This window comes from Triticum urartu, chromosome 3A (genome assembly GCF_056163025.1).
Source record: "Triticum urartu cultivar PI428250 chromosome 3A, HENAU_Tu73, whole genome shotgun sequence".
In the NCBI taxonomy this organism is placed as follows: domain Eukaryota; kingdom Viridiplantae; phylum Streptophyta; class Magnoliopsida; order Poales; family Poaceae; genus Triticum; species Triticum urartu.
In genome coordinates this window covers 497,858,043-497,865,361 of record NC_141875.1, presented here as the reverse complement: position 1 = coordinate 497,865,361, position 7,319 = coordinate 497,858,043, and positions in this window count along the sequence as shown.

The window sequence follows — 7,319 nt, the reverse complement described above, 5'->3', positions numbered from 1 at the left end:
GAAAACAAGGGTGGGTGGGTGGGCGGGAAAAACAAAGACAACTTGGAACGGATGAAGCAAACACTGTTGAGAAGAACTGATACTTGATCTTGCGGTTGTTGAAATGATCGGATCCACTTGAAGAGAAACACGCCGGTGAAAAGAAATTGGCATGACAATCTCGATTATCATGAAGGATTAGTATTCCCATAGGAATATGAGAACACTATTTAGACAAGGGATGGAATCAACATTTGACTTCGAAGCAACTCGAATACCACAACTCAAAACAAAACAAAGGACTGGCTTGCAGAATAAGCCGGAACAAACATATGATAGAGATTTCGTCCGAAGTTTTCATGGTGGGGCCTACACGGGCTCGATCGTACAGCACCATCATGTACAAGGCAGTGCACATGACATACGAAGCGTCCCCGAGTCGGCATAGCCAAGGACTCTTTAAGACACAACGAGACCACTGTAAAATCGACCGTGAATAGGCGGACCACTAGACGTCGAACCCCAATTTCGTATCATACATCTGTCGGAAAGATATCCTAAGAGCTACTTGAATTCCCACTTATGAAACTCCCGAAACTTTCCGGTTATGCAGTCAGGTGTTGGGGATACAGGGGAAGCATAATATCTCACCCAAAACTAACAAATCCTACATCCAGCTGTATCCATCCTTCAACACATAACCAAGAAACCTTCGGAAATCATCTACCTCAACCTTCGAAAAGCATCCGTTATACGAGTTATGGGAATACTCTCGAACTCCCGCCCCAGTACTGGGTGGCGTCGAGGTTATCTCACCAACAACTGCATAAAAGAGATTTTCGATGTCGGCGAAACTAAACTCAGGTATTCCAGAACTACAACGATAAAATTGTGACGACAACACCTCGGAGCTCAACTCCCCGGGACACTGCCACAACCCCTAAATGTCAGGAGGCACCAAGAACAATGTTCTCGTCACAAAACCATCGGAACGAATCCAAGATACCCGCGTGATCCTAAATTTTTTTTTGTGAAAATTTGAGAAGAGAAGAGTCAAAACTCTATGTCAGGATGCCTTACCAGAGCGATGAAGGGACTGGGGAGTAAAAAGAATTCCTAAACTCTCCGATATATAATTTCTAAATGACTCAAAACATTTTTCTAGACTCAACAACGGCTGCTAATCCGATCAAGCAGTGGGGGATCCTAAGGTCGGGGAAGGCTCTGATTACCAACTTGTAATGCCCTCGATGCGGCTATATCTCCCACGTGTCGAAGCACGACTTAGAGGCATAACCGCATTGAAAGCAATGTCGCAAGTGAGGTAATCTTCACACAACCCATGTAATACATAAGTGAAAGAGATACATAGCTGTCTTACAATCGCCACTTCACACAATACATGAGTAAAGCATTACAACATCCAGATACAAACAAGGTCCGACTACGGAACCAAAATAAAAGAAGAACCCCAAATGCGACAAGGTCCCCGATCGACCCCAACTGGGCTCCACTACTGATCAACTAGAACGAAACAACACAAAGGACAAGATCTTCATCGAGCTCCTCCTTGAGCTTGGTTGCGTCACCTTCTCGGTAACAGCGGCACTTGCAAACTGGTTTTGGAAGTATCTGTGAGTCACGGGGACTCAGCAATCTCGCACCCTCGCGATCAAGACTATTTAAGCTTATGGGTAAGGTAAAGGTATGAGGTGGAGCTGCAGCAAGCGACTATCATATATGGCGGCTAACATACGCAAATGAGAGCGAGAAGAGAAGGCAAAAGCACGGTCGAACAACTATGATCAAGAAGTGATCCTAGAACAACCTACGTCAAGCATAACTCCAACACCGTGTTCACTTCCCGGACTCCGCCGGAAAGAGACCATCACGGCAACACACACGGTTGATGTATTTTAATTAAGGCCAACTTCAGGTTTTCTACAACCGGACATTAACAAATTCCCATCTGCCCATAACCGCGGGCACGGCTTTCGAAAGTTCAAATCCCTGCAGGGGAGTCCCAACTTAGCCCATGACAAGCTCTCACGGTCAACGAAGGATATTCCTTCTAGCGGGAAGACCCAACCAGACTCGGAATCTCGGTTACAAGACATTTCGACAAGGTAAAACTAAACCAGCAACACCTCCGGAATGTGCCGACAAATCCCGATAGGAGATGCACATATCTCTTTCTCAGGGCACACTCAGATTGTCTTAGGTACGGGTAGGCCAGCCCAGAGTTGCCCCTGGTGGCCACCGGCAGCTGACAGGTTGGACCAACACTCAGAGGAGCACTGGCCTGGGGGGTTAAAATAAAGATGACCCTTGAGTCTGCAGAACCCAAGGGAAAGAAAAGGGGTAGGTGGCAAATGGTAAAACCAATGTTGGGCATTGCTGGAGGAGTTTTACTCAAGACGAACTGTCAAGGGGTTCCCATTATTACCCAACCGCGTAAGGAACGCAAAATCCGGGAACATAACACCGATATGACGGAAACTAGGGCGGCAAGAGTGGAACGAAACACCAGGCATAAGGCCGAGCCTTCCACTCTTTACCAAGTATATAGATGCATTACTTAAATAAGATATATTGTGATATCCCAACAAGTAAACATGTTCCAACAAGGAACAACATCTCCATGTTCCAACAAGGAACAAACTTCAAGCTTCACCTGCAACTAACAACGCTATAAGAGGTGCTGAGCAAAGCGGTAACATAGCCAAACAACGGTTTGCTAGGACAAGGTGGGTTAGAGGCTTGGTTCAACAATATAGGAGGCATGATAAGCAAGTGGTAGGTATCGCAGCATAGGCATAGCAAAAGAGCGAGCAACTAGCAAGCAAAGATAGAAGTGACTTTGAGGGTATGGTCATCTTGCCTGAGATCCCGCAAGGAAGAAGAACGAGTCCATGAAGAAGGCAAACGGGCGAAGTCGAACGGATCCTCACAAACGCGACGTTATCGAATCCAACCCGAAGAAGCAAACACCGGAAAGAAGCACACAACATAGTAAACAACCACCACATAGACATGGCATGATGCACAAACAATTATGATGCATGTCTGGTTTAAAGAAGCATGGCATGGCAAGGGGCACAAACAAAACTACAAGTTAAGTGGAGCTCAATATGCAACGAGTTGCATATTGACGGAACACCACATCAATTATTTAGTTCTCTCTCGTTTATGTACCCAACAATATTAAATGTTGTTAAACATGGCAAGAGAGTGAAGCAAATGAAAACTACCTATCTAGGCAAGTTTAAATGAGGCCGGAAGCAACGAACAACAATTCCGGTAAATCCCCATATGCATATTTAGGCTTGGTACTGTTCTGCCCTAAACATAATTTTAGAGTTAATAAACATGCAAAACAAGTACACCAGGTTAAACTAGGCATTTTCCCACCCCATTTACATAAAAAGATTATTAGGTTTGGAGCTACGGTTATTTAGTTATGAATTAAAGCATTTTAGCATGACATAGGAGCAAATTTAAACAAACATCATTTTAAACATGTTAAACATGGATGAAAATTGCATATTATTAAACTAGATGAAAATCTAAGCCAGTTTCATATATAAAGTTTTTACATATGATGCATGGTTGGAGAGTTATTATATGCATGAACTTTAGGGGCTAAACCGCAAAACAGTTGTCTCAGGATTAATAGGAAAAAACGTTCGGCGGAAAAAATATGTCCCGGGCCGAATCTGGCCGGCCCAAAAGTGCACAGGGACAGGGGGGCTGCCTCACCCATGGGCCAAGGACCGCTGGAGCAGAGGGAGAGGCCAGCAGAGGCGATGCTGGGCCGAAGCGCTGGGCTCGCTCGAGTCCACGCGGGTGCAGTCGACGGACAGGTTCGAGCAGAGGAGGCTTCGTGCGGCCGATGTGGCTGGCGACGCAGTCAACGAGCCAGGCAGAGGAGGCGCATGGGGCAGCAGCGACGAGGTACAGTGATCGAACTCGAGCTCCGGAACAAAGACAAACATGGCGGCGGGCGCAGGTGAGATCCGACGACGCGGATCCTATCCAGGAATGGCGCGGGAGGCGAGATCCGTCGCGAGGAAGCTCCTGGCGGCGGCGAACTGCGTCGGTCCGGCCGGTGTCGAGGAGCTCCAGGCGGCGTAGAAGATCGAAGCGGATGCCCTGGTGATCCCTGTCCATGGAGAAAAAAAGACAAGGGAAAATGAGGTAAGGCTGGGAGGAGAAGGAAGGAAGAGGAGCAGGGAAAGAGCGGCGACGGGCTTGGCCTGCAGGTGGCCGAAGGCAGGCCGGCGTGGCCTGATTCGGTGAGGTCGCCGGCAGCGTCGCTAGGAGGTGGTGGCGCGCTCGGGCTCCAAGGCAACGAGGAGGAGGCCGTGGGGCGAAGCAGGTCAGGGCAAGGGAATTCAAGAGCTCCTCTCCTGTGCGTTGGCCGCTACGAGCTAGGCGCCTGGTGGATCGAGGCAGAGGAGCTCGGACATGAGCGATGGAGCCATCGAGGGGAGACACTGTTGGGGGCTGGATGAATGGATTGGGTGGCGGCGGAAAACAAGGACGGTGGTCGGGGAGGATTTGGATCGAGGAGATGTGGTTGGCTGAGGGGATTTTTTGGATCGGGAGCGATCCCAAGGAATAGGGTGGCGACGACCGACTTGGCAGGGGAAAAATTTGACGGATGGGACGACATTTAGGGTTAGGTGTCTATATATATAGCATGTAGGTTAGGTTAGGGGTATATCGTCCCTCCGATCGCAATCGAACGATCGCGAATAAAATAGCTAGGAAGTTCAAATACGAAAACGGTGTCGTTTTGTAGACATTTGGGGATGATCCGGACACAATGGTGGCGGCAGCCCGGGTCGGGTCCGGGACAACTTCGGACGCGCGCGGGAGGAGGTCCGCGGGCTGACGAGAGAGGTTAGGTAGGGCCTGGCGGTGAGAGGTAGTGCAGAAGGCAAAGGGCTGAGAAGATAGAAGAGGAGAGGCCCGGCGACTGTTTCCGGAGACCGAAAACGTCCGACGTTAGACCGGCTACTATTGCCGCTATATTTATCCGTTGGGGCATCAAACAGACTCCGAATGCGATGAAACTTGGCAGGCGGTCTACTGACAACAAAACAACACCGCATGCCAACTTTCAACCCATTCCGAGAACATTTTCCGGCCACTTATAAAAATAATATTTCGGACATGTCGCAGGCGTGTGCAAGTGTGGTTGGGCTCAGAACGGACAACGGACGGAACTGGGGGAGAAACCCGGACGGATGCAGGTTTAAAAAATATGATGATGCAATGCACATGATGACATGATGAAATGCAACACGCAAGCAAAAGACATGGCAACATCAGCGAATAACTGGAAGACACCTGACACATCGGTCTTGGGGCGTCACACCTTCTTTGCTCCTCTAGCAATTTCCTCAATAATGGTGTGTACACTATTTTCTCTTGTTTCATCTACATGGTTAGTCAAACAACAACTATAGGAAATAGAAGCATAGAGATCATGGAAACAAGGAGTATCAAGCATATCACCACAAAAAGGTATTCAAGGAATCTCCAAATGATTTGCATGGACTATCAACACAAGAATGTAAGTTTTGCTAGATATGCTCAAGTCCATAGAATTTACAACACTAGCATGTATACATGAAAGATAATCAATGTTTAGCACAACATCATCATCACAAATAATATTTCCACTCACCATGTCATTACCTTGGGACATACCATATGATGGTGAGATGGAAGAAGTAGAAATGTCCAAGCACATGGATGAAGAAGCAATATGGAGTTCTTCATGATTTGAAGATGTGGAGAACTCCTCAATCGAATCCTCCGACATATGATGAATATCAACAAGATTGGACCCACCATATATTTCTTCAAGTTTGTTCCACATATCATCAGCCGTCACACAGGTCATGATTGACTCAAACACTTCGAGGGATATAGACCGGATTATGGCATTCTTAGCACCATACCCACAAAGCATATCATCATTTTCCTCATTAGTTGGAAAAAGGTCATCCTTCCATGGAGAATCCCCTACAAGAACAATTCGCACAAAATTTGGACCCATGGTCCAGAAATGACAAAGCATGCGAATTTTCCACAAGTGATAGTTTGTGCCACTAAAACAAAAGGTGTCATCGTGCACTATACCACTAGTCGACATCTTTACTCTCTAGGCGGTGAAGCCTACCAAGGAGAGACCAAAGCTACGATACCAATTGAAATGATCTAGATGACGGCTAGAGGGGGGGTGAATAGGCGTTTTAAAACTTTTACGAATTTGGCTTTATCCTAATGCGGAATTAAACTAACGGATACTTTTCATGCACAAATCCTAAATATGCTAGGCTCAACTAAGTGCACCAACAACCTATGCTAAACAAGATAGGCACTAAAAGAAACTAGCAAGCACAAACTATATCACAAGATAAGGAAATGTAGGAAGTACTAAGCAATTCAACTAGCACAAGATATATCAATATGAGCAAGTATAAATTGTGGAAAGTAAAGGGTGTGGGTATGGGATAACCACAAGTGAGTCGGAGACGCGGATTTATCCTGAAGTTCACATTCATGAGAGTGATAATCTCTGTTAGAGCAGTGCCAAAGCCAAAGCTCCGGGGCGTCACCAAGTGACTCACCGTATTCTCCCTTACGAGTCACCCCCAACGGATGAGCCTCGGTTCACTCGGGGTTGGTCTTGAAGGCGACCACCACACCTTTACAAACTTCTCTGGAGCACACCACAACCACGGAAGCTTCCGGAGGAACTTGACCACCTATGCCACTTCAACACCCTTCCCCGGAGCACACCACAAAAGGAAGCTTCCGGGGGAACCTTGGCCACATAGGCCTCTTCACAATCTTCTCAATGTATCACCAAACCGTTTAGGAGGCGAAGCCTCCAAGAGTAATAAACTCACGGGCTCTCACTCGAACAAATCAATGCGGGGAGATCAAACCAAAGAAAAAAATGCAATGCAAGGTCAAGCAACAAATGCTCAACTCACTCTCTCAATCTCACAAGATGCAACTCAAGAAAGTAGGGGATTGAAGAGAGGGGATGCAATGGAGGAAATCGACAAATGACTCCAAGATCCATCCACAAACCCCCCCTTCACTTAGAGGGGAGATAGGGGTTTGGGAGAGGTGGTAAGAGGCTCAAAATGATGTTTAGAATGTGAATGAACAACCCCCAAACCGATGGGGAGGAAGGGCTCTTTTATAGCCAACTTCCAAAACTAGCCGTTGGGGCTCCTTTCCTGGACACCCCGTGCCCACGGGGTCCCGTGCGCATGGTAAAAGCTCGTGTGCACGGGCCCCCGTGCCCACGAGGG